This window comes from Pelophylax lessonae (assembly GCF_965119305.1).
Source record: "Pelophylax lessonae genome assembly, chromosome: 7".
NCBI lineage: Eukaryota > Metazoa > Chordata > Amphibia > Anura > Ranidae > Pelophylax > Pelophylax lessonae.
The window spans coordinates 99,064,616-99,086,133 of record NC_138774.1 but is presented as its reverse complement, the minus strand read 5'-3'; positions in this window follow the sequence as shown (position 1 = coordinate 99,086,133).

Below are 21,518 nucleotides of genomic sequence, written 5' to 3'. Positions count from 1 at the left end.
CCCGCCCTCTTTGTCAGACAGCCCATGCACATAGACAAACAGCGGAGGTTACATTGCTGGGGAGGAAGGAGATGGGGAGGGACTGATTGTAACTACTGTATGTGGACACAGCAGTGTATAATTCAGGTTTATTATACATGCTGTGGGTACACATACAGTAGTTATAATCAGTCCCACCCTGTCTCCTTCCTCCCCAGCCAGCAGGGATGGGGGGAGAGGTGGGCAGTGAAGGCACCTTGGACAGTGGCGTACCAACGGGGGCGGGCCGGGTGCCACGCACTAGGGGGTGTCAGCCGGTGTCCTGCCCAGCGTGTTCTGACAGATCCTATGTGCAGTGGCTGCTCCTTCAGTCTGCTGCTGCTGGCAGGCCTCGGCGGGAAGAAGGGGGCGGGGCCTCGGCGGGAAGAAGGGGGCGGAGCCTCGGCGGGAAGAAGGGGGCGGAGCCTCGGCGGGAAGAAGGGATGCAGCCTCGGCGGGACGGAGCATCGGCTGGGAGAAGGTGAGTGCCCAAGTACAAGTGTAAAGTGAATAGGGAGGTAATTGGCGCTGCCAGATGTAATTACACAGTTAAGTAAAGTGTAGGGGTCAGTGTGGGGGTGTCAGTGTAGGAGGGGTCAGTGTGGGGGTGTCAGTGTAGGAGGGGTCAGTGTGGGGGTGTCAGTGTAGGTGTCAGTGTGGCGGGGTCAGAGTACGTGTCAGTGTGGGGGTGTCAGTGTGGCGGGGGTCAGTGTAGGAGGGGTCAGTGTGGGGGTGTCAGTGTAGGAGGGGTCAGTGTGGGGGTGTCAGTGTAGGAGGGGTCAGTGTGGGGGTGTCAGTGTGGCGGGGGTCAGTGTAGGAGGGGTCAGTGTGGGGGGGTCAGTGTAGGAGGGGTCAGTGTGGGGGTGTCAGTGTAGGAGGGGTCAGTGTAGGTGTCAGTCAAGGGGGGTCAATGTAGGGGGGCTCAGTGTAGGAGGGGGGTCAGTGTAGGTGTCAATGAAGGGGGGTCAGTGTAGGTGTCAGTGTAGGAGGGGGGTCAGTGTAGGAGGGGGGTCAGTGTAGGTGTCAGTGAAGGGGTCAGTGTAGGTGTCAATGAAGGGGGGTCAGTGTAGGTGTCAGTGAAGGGGTCAGTGTAGGTGTCAGTGAAGGGGTCAGTGTAGGTGTCAATGAAGGGGGGTCAGTGTAGGTGTCAGTGAAGGGGTCAGTGTAGGTGTCAATGAAGGGGGTCAGTGTAGGTGTCAGTGTAGGGTAGGGAGGTTAGTGTAGGAAAGGTCAGTGTAGGAGGGTTAGTGTAGGAGGGGTCAGTGTAGGTGTCAGTGAAGGGGGGTCAGTGTAGGTGTCAATGTGGGGGGGAGGGGTCAGTGTAGGGGGGTCATTTTAGGAGTCAATGTGTAGGGGGGGGTCAGTGTAGGGGGTCAGTGTAGGTGTCAATGTGGGGGGGGTCAGTGAAGGGGTCAATGCAGGGGGGTCAGTGTAGGGGGGTCATTTTAGGAGTCAATGTGTAGGGGGGGGGTCAGTGTAGGGGGTCAGTGTAAGTGTTAGTGTAGGGGGTTCAGTGTAGAGGTCAGTGAAGGTGTCGGTGCAGGGGTCAGTGTAGGTGTCAGTGAAGGGATCAGTGTAGGGGGGGTCAGTGTAGGTGTCAGTGAATTGGGTTCAGATCCCCATAGACAGGTCCCATCCTTCTACTTATTTCTTTTCCTACCTTTTTATCAAGCACCTTTTTTTGCTTTTATGGGTCAAACTGGGAGGAGTATGTGCTTCATTGGTGTACCACCCCATGTCTGACTTCCCTCTCCTCTCCTCTCAACCCCCTGTTCTCCTCTCCTCCTCTTCTCTCCTCCTGACCCCCTGTTCTCCTCTCCTCCTCTTCTCTCCTCCTGACCCCCTGTTCTCCTCTTCTCTCCTCCTGACACCCTGTTCTTCTCTTCTCTCCTCCTGACCCCCTGTTCTGCTCTTCTCTCCTCCTGACCCCCTGTTCTGCTCTTCTCTCCTCCTGACCCCCTGTTCTCCTCTTCTCTCCTCCTGACCCCCTGTTCTCCTCTTCTCTCCTCCTGACCCCCTGTTCTCCTCTTCTCTCCTCCTGACCCCCTGTTCTCCTCTTCTCTCCTCCTGACCCCCTGTTCTGCTCTTCTCTCCTCCTGACCCCCTGTTCTCCTCTTCTCTCCTCCTGACCCCCTGTTCTTCTCTTCTCTCCTCCTGACCCCCTGTTCTGCTCTTCTCTCCTCCTGACCCCCTGTTCTGCTCTTCTCTCCTCCTGACCCCCTGTTCTGCTCTTCTCTCCTCCTGACCCCCTGTTCTCCTGTTCTCTCCTCCTGACCCCCTGTTCTGCTCTTCTCTCCTCCTGACCCCCTGTTCTCCTCTTCTCTCCTCTTGACTCCCTGTTCTCCTCTTCTCTCCTGACCCCCTGTACCATGCTCCATAGCACCCCATGTCTGACCTTTGACTGAGGGGGGGGGGGGCATTGGGTGGAGTATGGGCGGTACTTTTTAAATGTGGGAGGAGCTTAAGCGGGACTTTAAAATGTGGGAGTGGTTATCAAATTTACCTTCGGGCTGAAGCCCCTGGTCTTTTTCCCACCTAGCAATGCCCCTGCTAGCAACACAACAGACAGGCCGGCGGGTGTATGTATATATATATAAAAATTGCGTTTTATAGTTGGCCCCCTACTTTTGATCCCGTCCCCCCATGTGCCCCCCCTAAATATAAAAGCTGGAGACGCCACTGTATGTACCATACTCATTAACTAGAACCAGAATACATTCATTAAAGAGTTACAAGCATGTATATATAACATAATCAAATGACCGTGGCATGTTTCATTAGATAGAAACAGATCCATATAGGATTAACATTACCTGATGACAGAACATGATGAATGGGTCAATGGATCAGTTTCTTTCAGAACAGTGATCTAACGACAGTGCCTTGTTTTATTAGTTCAGAGGCTGGTCGATATAGGAAGACTATTATCTAATGAGAGCAATCTCTTTAATGGATTTGAGGAAATCCATCTTTTATATTCTTTAAATATCAATACTTCTGGTAATGTAATACCTAATGACTTATTAAGATGGTTTTCACTTGTCTACAGCTGTGTTGTTGTATGTTTAGCATACAATTTTTTATATCCAGGTTTGTACCTAGCAAGCAGTACTGTCTGTGTGTCAAATGAGACAATTATCATCTGGAGCAGCACAAAGCAGTGTAGTAAAGAGGTCCTCACAGAGAGCACTGTATACCCAGTCATCAATAGACTTTGGCCTGCCAGCAATAAATCCTTGCACATTGATATATATAGTGGGAGATAGAGTGCCAGAATTTTGGACCTCAAGTGAGAGATTGAGATTTACATATAGAGTATATATTAAGGTATGAAGTGCAAAATGGGAAACAGCGCAAAAAATGGTGTGGCCAACCTACATGGGATGGTCAAAGAGACAAATAATAAAGTGAGTGATCAAAAATTATATATATATATAAATATAAGAATTATCCTCCAATAGTGTGGTTACAACTCAGTGATATAAATAATCAATTTAAATAAATATGAATAGGATAGTGCTAGCTGATAGTCCAAAGTAGTGTTGCAATAGTATTAAAACAATAGTCCCAATTGTATGTGTTCAGCAAGTAGCCAGTGAAGATTTCAAAAGACAGCCAAATAAAGTGCTCAAGTGCTGGAAAACAAACACATGCTGCGGTGGTGCGATGCTAAAGTGGCTCCTCTCCCCAAGAGTGATTCCACTTACCGGACGGCGTGGACCCCTAGACCATACGGCGTAAGGGTCTCACAGGCAGAGTCCGGTATGTAATACGGGCAGTTATGCTTGAAACCGGGATGGTAGCCAATATGGGTCTCCTAAGTTCTCTCACCGGATAATAACCATATAGGGGAAGAAAGGAATACCAATAGCGTAATCCTGCTACAACACGTTTATTGATAAGCAAAACAAAGTATAAAACTCACATTTGGTATGAGAAAAACAAGCGATAGGGTTACAAGATGGTAGATCCTCTTTGGATGACGGTGCGCAGCGGGGCTTGGCTCCGGCGTGCGTTCCACCGCTACCGGAAGTGACGTTGCAAAGGGCGTGAGCCGGAAATTGCGTCGACGCGTTTCGCCAGCCAATGGCGTCCTCATTGGCTGGCGAAACGCGTTGACGCAATTTCCGGCTTATGCCCTTTGCAACGTCACTTCCGGTAGCGGTGGAACGCACGCCGAAGCCAAGCCCCGCTGCGCACCGTCATCCAAAGAGGATCTACCACCTTGTAACCCTATCGCTTGTTTTTCTCATACCAAATGTGAGTTTTATACTTTGTTTTGCTTATCAATAAACGTGTTGTAGCAGGATTATGCTATTGGTATTCCTTTCTTCCCCTATATGGTTATTATCCGGTGAGAGAACTTAGGAGACCCATATTGGCTACCATCCCGGTTTCAAGCATAACTGCCCGTATTACATACCGGACTCTGCCTGTGAGACCCTTACGCCGTATGGTCTAGGGGTCCACGCCGTCCGGTAAGTGGAATCACTCTTGGGGAGAGGAGCCACTTTAGCATCGCACCACCGCAGCATGTGTTTGTTTTCCAGCACTTGAGCACTTTATTTGGCTGTCTTTTGAAATCTTCACTGGCTACTTGCTGAACACATACAATTGGGACTATTGTTTTAATACTATTGCAACACTACTTTGGACTATCAGCTAGCACTATCCTATTCATATTTATTTAAATTGATTATTTATATCACTGAGTTGTAACCACACCATTGGAGGATAATTCTTATATTTATATATATATAATTTTTGATCACTCACTTTATTATTTGTCTCTTTGACCATCCCATGTAGGTTGGCCACACCATTTTTTGCGCTGTTTCCCATTTTTCACTAAATCAATTTGATTTATGCACAGCAGCACTTTTTGGTTATATTTTATTTATTGCCATAGCGCGGCATTAACCTTTGTACCACATATATTAACCGGTTGCCGACCGCCGCACGACTATATACTGCGGCGGTCAGCCCCGGCCAGGCAGAGTGACGTATCGGTACGTCACTCGCCTGTCACTGACTTGCGAGCCTATCGCGGGCGGGCGCGCGCCCGCCGCGGCTCGTTCACAGACAAGTCAGTGCGTGTGACCGGCGGACTCGATGTCCGCCAGTCACACTACGATCGCTCCTGTGAAGGGAGAAAGACAGAGCAGCTTGTGTAAACAAGCTGCCTGTCAGTTCTCCCTGTGTAAAAGTGAAGATCTGTCCGTTCTACTATGTAGAACGGTTGATCTTTGCTTTTACACCAATAGCAATGTCCCTACACAGTTAGAATCACGCCCCTAGGACACACTTAACCCCTCCCTGTCCAATAAAGTTAACCCCTTCCCTGCCAGTGTCATTTTTGCAGTAACAGTGCATATGTATAGCACTGATTACTGCAGTAATGTCACTGGTACCCCCAAAAGTGTCAAAAATGTCAGTCAAGGGTCCGATCTGTCCGCCGCAATGTCGCAGTACCGAAAAAGAAAAAATCGCAGATCGCCGCCATTACGCGTTAAAAAAAAAACACCAAAAATGACAAAAATCTTTCCCTTTGTTAGTAAACGCGATAACTTTTGCGCAAACCAATCAAAATACGCTTTTTGCGATTTTTTTTACCAAACATAGGTAGCATAAAACAAATTGGCCGAAAAATGTTAAAAAATTTTGATTTTTACTTTTTTTTTTGGGGAATTTCATATAAAAAAATGTGAAAAATATTGTTATTTTTGCAAAATTTACGCTCTTTTTTTGTTTATAGCGCGTGATCAAAAAATCGCACAGGTGATCAAATACCACCAAAAGAAAGCTCTGTTTGTGGGAAAAAAAGGACGTCAAATTCGTTTAGGTACAGCGTCGCACGACCGCGCAATTGTCCGTTAAAGTCACGCAGTAAAAAATCGCAAAAAAACCCCTGGTCCTTTAGCAGCCAAATCCTCCGGGGCTTAAGTGGTTAAGGTATGTATAAGGATCGCTGGGCACTCAAAAACAAGGGTTCTGCTAGGATTCAAAAAGACACATTGCATCCTAATGTACCACAGAAATTATACAGTGGGGGCATGCTTTACACTCTAAAGAAAAAAGTGGGTGTTGTCAGGGCATAGTAGTTTTTTTTGAGTCACATTGTGCCCAATCAGCCTTAATGAATACCCCTAAGAAGTAATATAATGCCATCCTGTAGTCCGGAAGGACTTTTATTCCTGTAATTGGCCATCAGACTTAATGAAATTTGACCTGGGCACATAAATCTGTAGTGTTTACTTATCTCTCTCCAAAGCCCCAAGTCCCATGTCTTTCTGCTGCTCAGTTCCTCTGTTATCACCATGATAACTTCTGACAAGTTCTCTGACACAGGGAATAAAAGCAGCTGAAAATTTGTGTCGGAGTGGGTGCATAGAGATATATTAGGAGAGAGCTGGTCTATTCACAGCACAGCTCTGCATGTTTCTTCCTTCCTTTGCCTAGGGGGGGGGGGGGGGCATGTTCCTTTCCTCCAATCAGCTGTCACACAGTGTTTGCCAAGACTCCACACCCAGTGCTGGGACAGGAAGAAAAAATTCTAACACAATGTTCACTTTCTAAACATTGTAGAACGCTAAAGACAGCAGATATACAAATAAAACTTATGTAGGGAGATCTGTTTCATCTCTGTGTATCATCTGAGGCTGTTCACTTCGCTGGGTATATGTGAGGGTTTACATCCTCTTTATAGGATAACTGTTACCATTACAGGGACACCCTCCCATGCACCCAAGACCCTCTTATAAGAGAGTACTTACCTGTCCCTGCTCCTCTGAGATCTTCACTGTTTGACCACCCTGGAAGCTGTGCAGCCTCTTCTCCAAAAGTCTTTTGGCCAGGCGTGGAAAGGTAATCTAGACAAAAAGGAGATACCCTATTTCTTCTGATTGGGGTTTGAGTGGGCATATGGATAACAAACAAGTTGAGTATCTACTGTATGAGTTGTCAAATGAGCCTGATAGCATTAATAGCTTTATTTCAGCTATCTGCAGGGCCACTCAGGCTGGAACATTCTCCAATTGGGTAGAGAGCTAACAACATAACACACCAACCATCTGCCCAATTAGATTATTGAGTTGCCTTCAAACTGCTCTAAAACCCCCATTAAAAACCTCCAACACTTTTTGGCTGCAAACCTTTATAATAAATGGTCAGACATAAATTTTGACTCATTCTTCCTCTGCTTTATTTTTGAATATACTGTATGTAATATGCTTTAACTGTATGTCAGGTTTAAATTAGATTTAACAGAAATTCAAGAATAACTGGACATAAATGCTGGTTTTCATTACATTTGGTAAAGTATACTGTAATCAATTGAATGAAAGAAAGACATTTAAAAGTATATTGAATGAGTAGAAAATGTATTCAGAGGAAACCACAGAGTGTGTATGACATTCCTTAGAATTCAGCTGTGCCTCTGCATGACAAATGTTGACGCTTAACCCAAATTCATGCACTTGTTGGAAACAGGTACATGAACTTGAGGCACATACCCAGTGACGGCTGGTGCTCAAAAATTTTGGGGGGGGGGGGGGGCGCAAAAAGAAAAATGTAATAGGTATTGCTTCGCGGCAAAAAATGCAGTAAAAAAATTGCGTGACTTTGAGGTCATGGTACAGGCATGGCACAGGCATGGCACAGATGATGGTATAGGCATGGCACAGGTCAATCTACAGGCATGGCACAGGTCAATCTTCAGGCATGGCACAGGTCAATCTTCAGGCATGGCACAGGTAATCTACAGGCATGGCACAGGTCAATGTACAGGTATGGCGCAGGTCAATGTACAGGCATGGCACAGGTCAATGTACAGGCATGGCACAGGTCAATCTACAGGCATGGCACAGGTCAATGTACAGGCATGGCACAGGTCAATCTACAGGCATGGCACAGGTCAATCTACAGGCATGCAGCTTCACAAAAACCACACAGTGCGCCGCCACCCCCCTATCCCCCCCTCTCCCTCCCAAGCCATGTTCCCTCATCCTATCAAGAGTTCCGCAGGGCTTCTGTGCCCACTTCTATGCTCACAGGACAGTGTGTGGCCCATTACCTGCTCACTGCTGCGCTGCTGCTGAGTGCGGTGCGGGTCTGTCTGCTGCGGCCTGCCTGCAGTGCGGACTGGAGTCTGTCTGCGGACTGAAAAAGTGTAGTCTGGCCTGGGACTCACTAGATTCCTCGGACTCGGAGGCAGGCAGTGTCACTCACTCACTGAGTCCTGAAGTCACGCCGCGCGGGTCTCCTCTCTGTGCGCCGGTGGGCGGGAACCGGGAAGGTGATCGGAGGCTCGAACGTTCTCTCACAGGCAGCGTCACTCACTGAGTCCCCACGCGTCACACCGGGTCCCGGGATGTCCTCCTGTGATTGGTCCAGGCTGGAGTCTGGACCAATCACAGCCAGGACATCAGAGAAGTGGGGGGTGTTGGGGCGCATTGCTCTGCGCCCTGATGACCCCCAGAAGGCTGCCAATCGGCGCCTCTGCCCCCCGCATGTGGGGTGAAAAACCCCACCCCCCCCCCATAGCCACCACAGGTCCGGCGCCCCTAGTGGGCTGAAATTTGATTTTTTATTTATTTTTTTTAATCTTTTATTTTATTTTTTTTTGGGGGGGCGGCGCCCCTGCGCCCCCTAGCGGCCGTCCGCCACTGCACGTACCAAGATTTGTGGTTCAGAAGCACACTGAGGTTTAAGTGTCCATACCGCTCCCTCCCTGCCGCTGTTGTACCTGAGTGGATGATTCCTGATGGGAATTCACACAGACACAATGGGCCTAATTCACTATAATGCCTAGTAGGCGAACATGCGTATGTTTAGCTTCTGTGGTGGAAATGCCGTAGATCTACTCCTGACCTGCATTCAGTATAGCGTGCAGGAGAACATAGTCGCAAACACAAATTCACTATAGCTAATAGAAGTCAGTGAGTGAGTAAATCAGTAGTCGTGCTAAAATTACCACTATTGCACATGGAAATAACATTTAGAGCATGATAGCAGAGCTGAAATTGTTCTTAAAGATGTGGTATATTGTTTGGAGATTATCTGCTTTGAAACATTTTAAAAATCTGATGTTTAAAAAGAAATTTGTTGGAAAGTCTGAGAAGAGATAAATTCTCCCTCGGCCCATGACTATGAAGCAGCACATGTGGGCATGCCCAGATCATAAAAATAGTTACAATCCTATGCCTTTTAAGCAGGCAATCCTATGCTCAATTTTAAGCAGGCGCTATAGTGAATTCAGAAATTCACGAATGTTAAAAATGGAGAGGGAGATAAGGAGAGGGAGAGAGGGAGATAAGGAGAGGGAGAGAGGGAGAGAAGGAGAGGGAGAGATGGAGAGAGAGGGAGGGAGATGGGGAGAGAGAGAGAGAGAGAGAGAGAGAGAGGGAGAGAGAGAGGGAGAGGGAGAAAAGGAGAGGGAGAGGAGAGATGGAGAGGGAGGGAGAGGGAGAGAAGGAGAGGGAGGGAGGGAGGGAGGGAGATGGGGAGAGAGAGAGAGAGAGAAAGAGGGAGAGAGAGAGAAAAGGAGAGAGGGAGAGAAGGAGAGGGAGAGAGGGAGAGAAGGAGAAGTCAATGTACAGTCAATGTACAGGTATGGCGCAGGTCAATGTACAGGCATGGCACAGGTCAATGTACAGGCATGGCACAGGTCAATCTACAGGCATGGCACAGGTCAATCTACAGGCATGGCACAGGTCAATCTACAGGCATGCAGCTTCACAAAAACCACACAGTGCGCCGCCACCCCCTATCCCCCCCCTCCCTCCCAAGCCATGTTCCCTCATCCTATCAAGAGTTCCGCAGGGCTTCTGTGCCCACTTCTATGCTCACAGGACAGTGTGTGGCCCATTACCTGCTCACTGCTGCCCTGCTGCTGAGTGCGGTGCGGGTCTGTCTGCTGCGGCCTGCCTGCAGTGCGGACTGGAGTCTGTCTGCAGACTGAAAAAGTGTAGTCTGGCCTGGGACTCACTAGATTCCTCGGACTCGGAGGCAGGCAGTGTCACTCACTCACTGAGTCCTGAAGTCACGCCGCGCGGGTCTCCTCTCTGTGCGCCGGTGGGCGGGAACCGGGAAGGTGATCGGAGGCTCGAACGTTCTCTCACAGGCAGCATCACTCACTGAGTCCTGAGTCACGCCGTGCAGGTCTCCTCTCTGTGCGCGGGCGGGAACCGGGAAGGTGATCATGTGACGCCTGGGGCGGCGTACCGCCCCCACGCGTCACACCGGGTCCCGGGATGTCCTCCTGTGATTGGTCCAGGTTGGAGTCTGAACCAATCACAGCCAGCACATCAGAGAAGTAGGGGGTGTTGGGGCGCATTGCTCTGCGCCCCGATGACCCCCAGAAGGCTGCCAATCGGCGCCTCTGCCCCCCGCATGTGGGGTGAAAAACCACACCCCCCCATAGCCACCACAGGTCCGGCGCCCCTAGTGGGCTGAAATTTGATTTTTTTTTTTTTTTAATCTTTTTTTTTTTTTTTTTTGGGGGGGGGGCGGCGCCCCTGCGCCCCCTAGCGGCCGGCCGCCACTGCACGTACCAAGATTTGTGGTTCAGAAGCGCACTGAGGTTTAAGTGTCCATACCGCTCCCTCCCTGCCGCTGTTGTACCTGGGTGGATGATTTCTGATGGGAATTCACACAGACACAATGGGCCTAATTCACTATAATGCCTAGTAGGCGAACATGCGTACGTTTAGCTTCTGTGGTGGAAATGCCTTAGATCTACTCCTGACCTGCATTCAGTATAGCATGCAGGAGAACATAGTCGCAAACACAAATTCACTATAGCTAATAGAAGTCAGTGAGTGAGTAAATCAGTAGTCGTGCTAAAATTACCACTATTGCACATGGAAATAACATTTAGAGCATGAGAGCAGAGCTGAAATTGTTCTTAAAGATGTGGTATATTGTTTGGAGATTATCTGCTTTGAAACATTTTAAAAATCTGATGTTTAAAAAGAAATTTGTTGGAATGTCTGAGAAGAGATAAATTCTCCCTCGGCCCATGACTATGAAGCAGCACATGTGGGCATGCCCAGATCATAAAAATAGTTACAATCCTATGCCTTTTAAGCAGGCAATCCTATGCTCAATTTTAAGCAGGCGCTATAGTGAATTCAGAAATTCACGAATGTTAAAAATGGAGAGGGAGATAAGGAGAGGGAGAGAGGGAGAGAAGGAGAGGGAGAGATGGAGAGAGAGGGAGGGAGATGGGGCGAGAGAGAGAGAGAGAGAGAGGGTGAGGGAGAAAAGGAGAGGGAGAGAAGGAGAGATGGAGAGGGAGGGAGAGGGAGAGAAGGAGAGGGAGGGAGGGAGAGAGAGAGAGAGAAAGAGGGAGAGAGAGAGAAAAGGAGAGAGGGAGAGAAGGAGAGGGAGAGAAGGAGACGGAGAGATGGAGAGGGAGAGAAGGAGAGGGAGGGAGGGAGATGGGGAGAGAGAGGGGGAGAGAAAAGGAGAGAGGGAGAGGGAGAGAAGGAGAGGGAGAGAAGAAGAGGGAGAGATGGAGAGGGAGGGAGGGAGAGGGAAAGAAGGAGAGGGAGATATGGAGAGGGAGGGAGGGAGGGAGAGGGAGATGGGGAGAGGGAGAGAGAAAGAGAGGGAGAGAGAGAGACGTATGCCCAGGGACTTTTGTCATTTGGGATATATTTCTTGGAATGCTCAGACACTTTGCTGTTTGAGCCATATCTCTGGTTAGAATGAGCATGCTCTGACACTTTGCTGTTTGACATCTGAAAAGTAAATGGTTGATAATGCACTTGTTGTTCTCCATCTCACATAAATCTAAACCAAAACTCCCACAGCTGTCTTCACAAACCACAAACTTGTGAATGTTATTTCCAAATGATACGCTTTTTCACCACAAAAATGAAATAAGTGAACCGACATCATTAATCCGAATCAAAGCCTCATTACCAAAATTTAGAGAGTAACACCACTATTCTACACTCGCACACCAATAATCAAAAAATACCACAGAATAAATCAAGAAACAGAACTCCTGACCGATGTAATTCCACCACCCAAGAAATTTACTTTTGTAGGAGGGTTCCCCCACCACTGCAAATCTTGCCATATGTGTTCCACAGGGAAAGACAAGAAGCAGCCTTGTGAATTCCACTTCAGCACCAATTGCAGCCTCTTACCAACATAGCGAGCCCCATAATTGCAGTTTAAGCTGGTGCAGTGGCTAGCACAAGTAGAGTACTGCAGCCACCAATAATTGGAAGACAAACCCGTAGAGCCCATAGTGTCCTTCCTGATGTGCTTGCAAATCCTGATTGGGGGCCCACCACTTCTGCAGTGCCCATACTTCACCCATTCACTGGCCAACTTGGAATTCAGGTAGAAACAGACGATTTTACTCCCCTTGGTTTTTATGAGCTGTTTTTCACGGAAGATCTGTACAGATCTATTGTGGACCAAAGCAATTTATATGCCCATCAATTTATTGCCGTAAATCCAAATTTGACCCTTGCTAGAGAATTTGCATGGAAACGTGTCACTGTTTTCGAATTTAGAACCTTTTTGGGCCTATCCCTCATCATGAGCATTACTAAAAAGAGTGAGTTGCGGTCATATTGGTCCACTGATGCAATTTATCATATGCATGTGTCCTCTTCTGCCATAGCCAGGACTAAATACGAGCAAATCTTGTGGTTCATGAATTTCGGGTGAATTCCTCGGGGTGACCCTGGATATGACTGGCTCCACAAAATTTGGCCCCTCGTAAATCCCTTCAACCAAAAATTTGCAGCCTTGTATTTGCCCCAACAAGCTGTCTGCATTAATGAGTCCCTGATTACCTTTTCTGGCTGCCTTGTTTTCTAACAGTTTCTCCCTAGCAGGGGTGCCAGATATGGGGTCAAGCTATATAAGCTCTGTGACAGGGCAACAGGCTATACAAGTAGTTTCCAGATTTATGAGGGAAAAGATAGAAATGTGGAGCCCCCCCGTCTTCCCAGATTACATAGGGAGCAGCGGCAAGATTGTTTGGGACTTGGTGTCACCCTTATTCGGAAAGGGGTTTCATTTAGACGGGGACAATTATTCCACAAGCGTGCCACTTTTTAGTCACCTTTTTGATCTTGGAATTGGGCATGTGGCACCGTGCCACCTTATTGCTGGGGCTTCCTCCAATGGCTTGTAGATTCCTGACTTAGAATTAGGGAGAGAGCCTGCTTGAAGTGTAATAAATTGCTTGCAGTGAAGTGGAGGGGCACACGTAATGTTTTGGTTCTGTCTTCTATTCACGCAGATGCAACAGTTCAAATTACAACAGCGACTGGTGTTGTTGGGAAGCCACTCTGTGTCCACGAAAACAACCTTAACATGGGAAGGGTGGACTTCAACGACTAGATGATGGCGTTGTACCTAACTGCCCGTAAGGCCAGATGCTGGTACAAGAAAGGGTCTGTATACTTATTCCAGTTGGCCCTGCTGAACGCTTATGTTCTATATGTGGTATACAAAGCGTCACAAAGAAGTAGATCCTTCCTAAAATTCCAGGAAGAAATCATTGCCCTTCTGTATCCAGAAAGTGCTGTGGCCCAAATTCACAACCCAGATGCAGTGACCCGGCTGCATGAGAGGCATTTTCCAGTTTTCCTCCCTGGTACCTCTACCCAAACAGCACCCCAAAGAAGATGTTGTGTTTGTAGAAAACGCAGGCGTGACACCCACTTTTTTTGTCCCTCCTGTCCTGGCCAACCTGGTCTCGCATTGGGGACTGTTTCCATCGCTACCCCACATTAGTGGAGTATTAGTATAGGGTACAGCACGGCACAGTCTAGGGCACACTTTTAAAAAGGGTCTCGAAAGATGTTAGATGGCTATCGCATTTTGAGAGACCCTAGCCTGGAACGTTTAATTTTTTTTTACCTGTACAAAAAAGGCAAAGCATAGGAGATACAGAGGGTGGAGGCCGTATCTCCCCTATTCTTCACCATATAATTTTAACCACTTTTCTTGCAGAGATTTCTTCATCCACATGGATCCATGTGAAAGGAGGAATCCGTTATGTTTATTTTTTTCGTTCAGCCCATGGGCTGAACGAAAAAAAAACAACATTGCATGTATGCCCATCATTAGAAGTGGGTGGGTGCTGGGAGGTCTAATGGTGGGCATACCACACACTTTCTGGCAGAGATTTATTCATACACATTGATCAAAAAAATAAATAAATAAATAACCTTACAATATTTGCCCAACAAGGACCAGCAACATAATGGTACGTCGCTGGACTTTGAGTGGTCAGACCAGGATGAATCCTATAGGTTTAGGCATCATCTTAGTATAGTTTTTTACAGCCAGTGACTAATTAGCTGCCGGATTGCTTTTACAAGCCGTGGGAGGGGACTCCCGCCCCCTCCCACCGCCTTCCACAGTTTTCTTGGGCCCTCCTGTCCCACCGGGTAACCCGAGACTGCAGCCGGTGGTTCCGTCAGCTGACCATAGAGCTGATTGGAGACCAGAATGGCTACAGTCATCTCTATGGCCTAAGATACCGGAAGCTACAAGCATTTCATGACTCCAGTTTCCCCAAATATAAACAGCGCCATTGGGAAAGCATCTTATCACACCATTCTCGGTGTGGTCAGATGCTTTAAGGGCAGAAGAGAGATCTAGAGTCTAATAGACCCCAATTTGTTTTAAAATGGTACCTGTCACTATTTATTGCTATGATAGGGGATACATGTATTCTCTGTGATAACAGTAAAAATGATAAAAAAATTAATAAATTAAAGGGAAGGTGTCAAAATAAAATAAAAAAGCAAAATAATTAATAATAAAAAAATAAATAAATAAATCCCCCCTGTCCTCCCGTGTTTGCAAGAAAAGGCAAACACAAGCATTGATCTTGTGTCATATGTAAACAGCAATTGCCCAATGCATGTGAGGTATCACCGTGAACGTCAGATCGAGGGCAGTAATTCTTGCAGTAGATCTCCTTTGTAAATCCAAAGTGGCAACCTGTAAAGGCTTTAAAAGGCTTTTAAAAATGTACGTAGTTTGTTGCTGCTGCATGGGCGTGCACAGTTTTAAAGCATGTCATGTTTGGTATCTATGCACTTGGCATAAGATCATCTTTTATAGTTTACCAAACAATTTGGCAATATATAATGTATTCATGCATTCATTTTTTTAAAAAGTATTTTTTTCCCAAAAAATTGTGTTTGGAAAATCTCTACACAAATACTGTGTGTCCAAAAAAATTGCAACACCCCCCCCCCCCATTTTATTCTGTAGGGTGTCTGCTTTAAAAATATATATAATGTTTGGGGATTCATTGGGGAAGTCATTTTCTAGTAAAAAAAATAATATTTTTTTCATGTAAACAAAAAGTGTCAGAAAAGGCTTGGTCTTCAAGTGGTTAGAAGAGTGGGTGATATGTGGCATAAGCTTCTAACATTGGGCATAAAATGCCGGCAAAGTTCAAACACCCCCCAAATGACCCCCTTTTGGAGAGGCATGTTGAGTCCATGGAATATTTCATATGTTGCCACAAGTTTTGGGAATATGGTATTTTTTTTTTTTTTTTTTTTTACACAAAGTTGTCACTAAGTAATATATTGCTCACACATGCCATGCCCTCCGCTCCCCCCCCCCCCCCACCACCTCAAATTACCCCATTTTGGAAAGTAGACACTCCAAGCAATTTGTTGAGAGGCATGTTGAGTTCATTGAATATAGTTGTCACTTAATTGATATATTGCTCACACTTACCATGGGTATATGTAAAATTACACCTCAAATGGTACAGGGATTCAGCATGCGTGAGAATTTTTGGCAGTCTAACTGCGTACAGGTCCCCGAAAACCAAACACCGTCTTCAGGCTTTCTAAGGGCGTAAATTGTTGATTTCACTCCTCACTACCTATCACAGTTTCAGAGGCCATAAAATGCCAATATAGCACAAACCCCTCCCCAAACGACCCCTTTTTGGAAAGCAGACACCCCAAGGTATTTGCTAAGAGGCATGGTGAGTATTTTGCAGCTCTCATTTGTTTTGGAAAGTAACGACAGAAAAGGAACATTTATTTTTTTCTTCTTTTATATAATTTTCAAAACTTTGTGACAAAAAGGGAGAGGTAGTGAGGAGTGAAATCAACTATTTACACCCTTACAAGCCTGAAGGCCATTGATTGGTTTTCGGGGTCCTGTACGCAGCTATACTGCCAAAAAGTCTCACACATGGTGTATCCCCATACTCAGGAGAAGCAGCAGAATGTATTTTGGGGTGTAATTCCACATATACCCACATATACACAGGCTGCGGCCGCCGCTTACCCCCCGCTGTGCAGCTGTACCTATGTTTCCTCCGGAGTTCGGGCTGCAGGGCTGAGCTGTGTATCTCACACACAGCTCAGCCTCAGGGACGCGAGAGGAAAGAGAGGGAGATCGTCAGATCCTCCTCCTCCCGCCCCTTCTCCCCCTCCTCCCGCCCCTCTCCTCCTGTCTGCCCCGCCCACACTCTCCGACACAGAAGAAAAGAAAAGCTGCAGACAGCATGAGCCAGCCTTCATCCTGGGTTAAGTAAGCTTACCCTCTCTCCTGCCCCAGTATGTAACAAATGTAAGGGGGGCTCTATGTGTGTGGGGTCTCTGATGTAAGGGGGGGCTCTGAGGGTCTCTAAAGTACGGGGGGTCTGTGGAGGGGGGTCTCTGATGTAAGGGGGGCTCTGAGGGTCTCTGATGTAAGGGGGGTCTGTGGAGGGGGGGCTCTGATGTAAGGGGGGGCTCTGAGGGTCTCTGATATAAGGGGAACTCTGTGGGGGTCTCTGATGTAAGGGGGGTCTCTGTGGGGGGCTCTGAGGGTCTCTGATGTAAGGAGGGGCTCTGTGGGGGTCTCTGATGTAAGGGGGGCTCTGAGGGTCTCTGATGTAAGGGGGGGCTCTGAGGGTCTCTGATGTAAGGGGGGTCTCTGATGTAAGGGGGGTCCATGGGGGGTCTCTGATGTAAAGGGGGCTCTGTGGTTGTCTCTGATGTAAGGGGGGCTCTGAGGGTCTCTGATGTAAGGGGGGTCTCTGTGGGGGTCTCTAATGTAAGGGGGGCTCTGAGGGTCTCTGATGTAAGGAGGCTCTGAGGATCTCTAATGTAAGGGGAACTCTGTGGGGGTCTCTGATGTAAGGGGGGCTCTGAGAGTCTCTGATTTAAGGGGGGTCTCTGATGTAAGGGGGGGCTCTGAGGGTCTCTGATGTAAAGGGAGCTCTGAGGGTCTCTGATGTAAAGGGGGCTCTGTGGGGGGTCTCTGATGTAAGGAGGGACTCTGTGGGGGATCTCTGATGTAAGAGGGACTCTGTGGGGGGGGGGGTCTGTGATGTAAGGGGGACTCTGTGGGGGGGTCTCTGATGTAAGGGGGGCTCTGTGAGGGTCTCTGATGTAAAGGGGGCTCTGTGGGGGGTCTCTGATGTAAGAGGGGGGTCTCTGTGAGTGTATCTGATGTAAGGGGGGCTCTATGGGGGTCTCTGATGTAAGGGGGGCTCTGTGGGGGGTCTCTGATGTAAGGGGGCTCTGTGGGGGCTCTCTGATGTAAGAGGGGGCTCTGGGGGGTCTCTGTGAGGGTCTCTAATGTAAGGGGGCTCTGTGGGGGGTCTCTGATGTAAGGGGGCTCTGTGGGGGGTCTCTGATGTAAGGGGGACTCTGTGGGGGTCTCTGATATAAGGGGGGGTCTCTGATGTAAGGGGGGCTCTATGAGGGTCTCTGATGTAAGGGGGGCTCTGATGTAAGGGGGGCTCTGAGGGTCTCTGATTTAAGGGGGGTCTCTGTGGGGGTCTCTGATGTAAGGGGGGGCTCTGAGGGTCTCTGATGTAAGGGGAGCTCTGAGGGTCTCTGATGTAAAGGGAGCTCTGTGGGGGGTCTCTGATGTAAGGAGGGACTCTGTGGGGGATCTCTGATGTAAGAGGGACTCTGTGGGGGGTCTCTGATGTAAGGGGGGCTCTGTGGGGGGTCTCTGATGTAAGAGGGGGCTCTGTGGGGGTCTCTGTGAGGGTCTCTGATGTAAGGGGGGCTCTGTGGGGGGTCTCTGATGTAAGGGGGACTCTGTGGGGGGTCTCTGATGTAAAGGGGTCTCTGATGTAAGGGGGCTCTCTGAGGGTCTCTGATGTAAAGGGGGCTCTGTGGGGGGTCTCTGATGTAAGAGGGGGTCTCTGTGAGGGTCTCTGATGTAAGGGGGGCTCTATGGGGGTCTCTGATGTAAGGGGGGCTCTGTGGGGGGTCTCTAATGTAAGGGGGCTCTGTGGGGGGGTCTCTGATGTAAGAGGGGGCTCTGGGGGGTCTCTGTGAGGGTCTCTGATGTAAGGGGGCTCTGTGGGGGGGTCTCTGATGTAAGGGGGCTCTGTGGGGGGTCTCTGATGTAAGGGGGACTCTGTGGGGGTCTCTGATGTAAGGGGGACTCTGTGGGGGTCTCTGATGTAAGGGGGGTCTCTGATGCAAGGGGGGCTCTATGAGGGTCTCTGATGTAAGGGGGGCTCTGTGGGGGTCTCTGATGTAAGAGGGGGCTCTGTGGGGGGTCTCTGTGAGGGTCTCTGGTGTAAGGGGGGCACTGTGGGGGGTCTCTGATGTAAGGAGGGCTCTGTGAGGGTCTCTGATGTAAGGGGGGCTCTGTTGGGGGGTCTCTGGTGTAAGGGGGGCTCTGTGGGGGGTCTCTGATGTAAGGGGGGGCTCTGTTGTGGGTCTCCGTGGGGGGGTCTTTAATGTAAGGGGGGCTAAGTTATTCGTGAACATAAAAAAGTTCCAAGAAAAGTTCAATAAAGTGCCAAAAAGGTGCAAGAAAATGTGCAAAAAAGTGCAAATACATTTTTATGGTGACAAATCTTCAATGGAAGGTGTGTGCCAAAAAAGCACCCTATATGCTGCTTCCACCAATCACCCCAAACTGACTCACCAGACTAAAATAAAAGCTTATTTATTCTATGGAATTCTATGGAATCATGCTATGTTGCTATGCTATGTTGATTCATTTTTTGCACATTGTAGAGGTTATGAATATTTAATTGTTATTTATTTAGTAGTGGTATATGATATGTATACTGTAGTAGCCATGCAGATTTAATTACTAATTCTGCACTGCGCATTTATTACAACAGAAACAGATTTGGGTGATATATTTATATATCGTTTTATGGTAAATGCTATTTTTCGCTGATTTTTTCCCTGTTTTTATCTTGCTGCTGCACCCACTTGCAGTCAGTTAGCAGCAATTATACTCTTAAATAGTTTTTCAATAGATACAGCCATGTTTAGGATTAGCTTGCACAGGCCTCCTGAACACCTAAGGCCGGCCCTGGCTCAACATATAACTTTTGCACAAACCAATAAATATACGCTTATTGAGATTTTTTTTATCAAAGACATATAGCTAAATACATTTTGGCCTAAATGTATGACAAAAAATTTAGTTTATTGGATATTTTTTTGTAAGAAAAAGTTGAAAATGTAATTTTTTCTCAGAATTGTTGGCCTTTTTCCATTTATATAGCAAATACCACCAAAAGAAAGCCCTATTTATGGGGAAAAAAGGACATAAATTTTGTTTGGATACAGCGTTGTATCACTGCGCAATTACCAGTTAAAAAATGGCCTGGTCATTAAGGGGGTAAAACCTTCCGGTCCTTAAGTGGGTAAGACATAGTTCTCAGAACAGTCACTCACTTACACTGCCAGTAAGGAGGACCTGGCATCTACCATGCTCTTCATCATGTGGCAGGAAGTATATCTGGATGAGGGAGTTTTGTAATTAATGATTACCACTAATCCTTATAATGTACTGTGCAATAGTCATCAAAAACTATACCAGTGACTCTCAATATTCTTTAAAGACACCAAAATTACCCAGATGTTTTTACAGGACCTCGTGTTTATGGTGATCACATATTAAAATTAAATGGCCCTCTAAATTTCAGTTTATGTTCCAGAAATCACTAATGAGGGCTTACCTGTTTTTGAAGGTGTAGACTGTAGCAACATCATCCTTCCTGTACTGGCTAATGAGTCCCTGCAATGCAACAAGCTTGAACACAGGAAAGTAAAAAATTCTGAACTCCCATCATACTGTACATACTTGTCCCAGGTAATTTACTCACTAGGGTGAATCTATGTTCAGGACGAAAAAGTATGCATAATTTAGTGCTGTGCTATAAACATAAATCAAATAACAATATGTATATATGAAGATCCAACCAAAAATGTATAGCATTGAAATACCACAACCCCATGAGAATCCAAATAAAATGTGAATAAACATAAAATAATTTCCCAAACAAAAAGTCTATAAATGACAGTCCCATTTTGCCAAAATAATGAAAGAGTCCAAAAAACCCAACAGAAGTGATGTAAAAATCTGTTGAAATCTTTGGACTCTTGTTATTTTGGTACAGTAGGACTGTCATTTATGGGCTTTTTGTTTGTGGACTGTGAAATTATGGCTTAATTCCTTTATTTGGTAAGTTGCTGCACATTTGGTCAAGGATTCTTCACTGATTGGTGGTGGAATCTAATTTGATCCATATAGTCGATCACTACATTTAACATTTGTACGGTATCACACTATGGAGATTTTTTCTTTCATGTTCAATTTATGACACCACTCGTTGAGGATCCTGGCATATGAACTCCAGTTAATCTCCCTGGCCTGTGAATACACTTCGACATATGAATCTTGCAGATTTTTAGTGGTCGTTTGGTAAGCACATTTCCTAAGAGACCTTGGAGTTTGTTTCGTTTTTTCAACATCATTTCAAGTTGACATTTTTGGACATTTGATTGTTTGGACATTTATTTGTTTTTTCCACATCACTCAGCGCGACTTATTTTTCTATATGCGGTATTTTAATGCCATGCGTATTTGGTTGGATTTTCCTATATGTAAATTTTTATTTGATTTATGTTTATAGCGCAACACTAACTACATTGTTTTTGATCACCATACACACTGGGTGTGCATGCAGCTAGTATGATTATTGTTATTTTAAAAATTGACTTAAAAATAGGCCAAAAATTGCTGCTTCCTTATTTTGTCCTCCTCTGAGAGGTAAACTATAACTATAGCATCCTCTTTTCAATGCATCAAGGAATGTGTCTCTAATCAAACATATTAAAGCATCACTCCAGGCTGACAGGTGTGATGGGGTGTCACCTGCACAGGCATTAAGGGGAAGTCACTGACAGCACTGAAAATATCATAAAGCCAATGTTAGTCTATGGGCAGGTGGATGTGAACAGACGTGCATTCATTTACATTTGACTACCTCCGAGTCCACCTCGGTCATCTTCCATTTTTTTCCAACCAAAACAATTGTGTACATCCATGTTCACATAGACCTAACATGGGCCCGAAAGGCTCCTTTGTTTTTCCTCCTTTTCAAGATGGGGGAAAAACCTCAATGACATGGTTATCACAACAGGGGCACCCATTCCATTCACCTCTGATTCAGCAGGGGATCTGTTGGATTCCATGCTTATTGGAACAGATGCTACTCATTTGGAAGGACC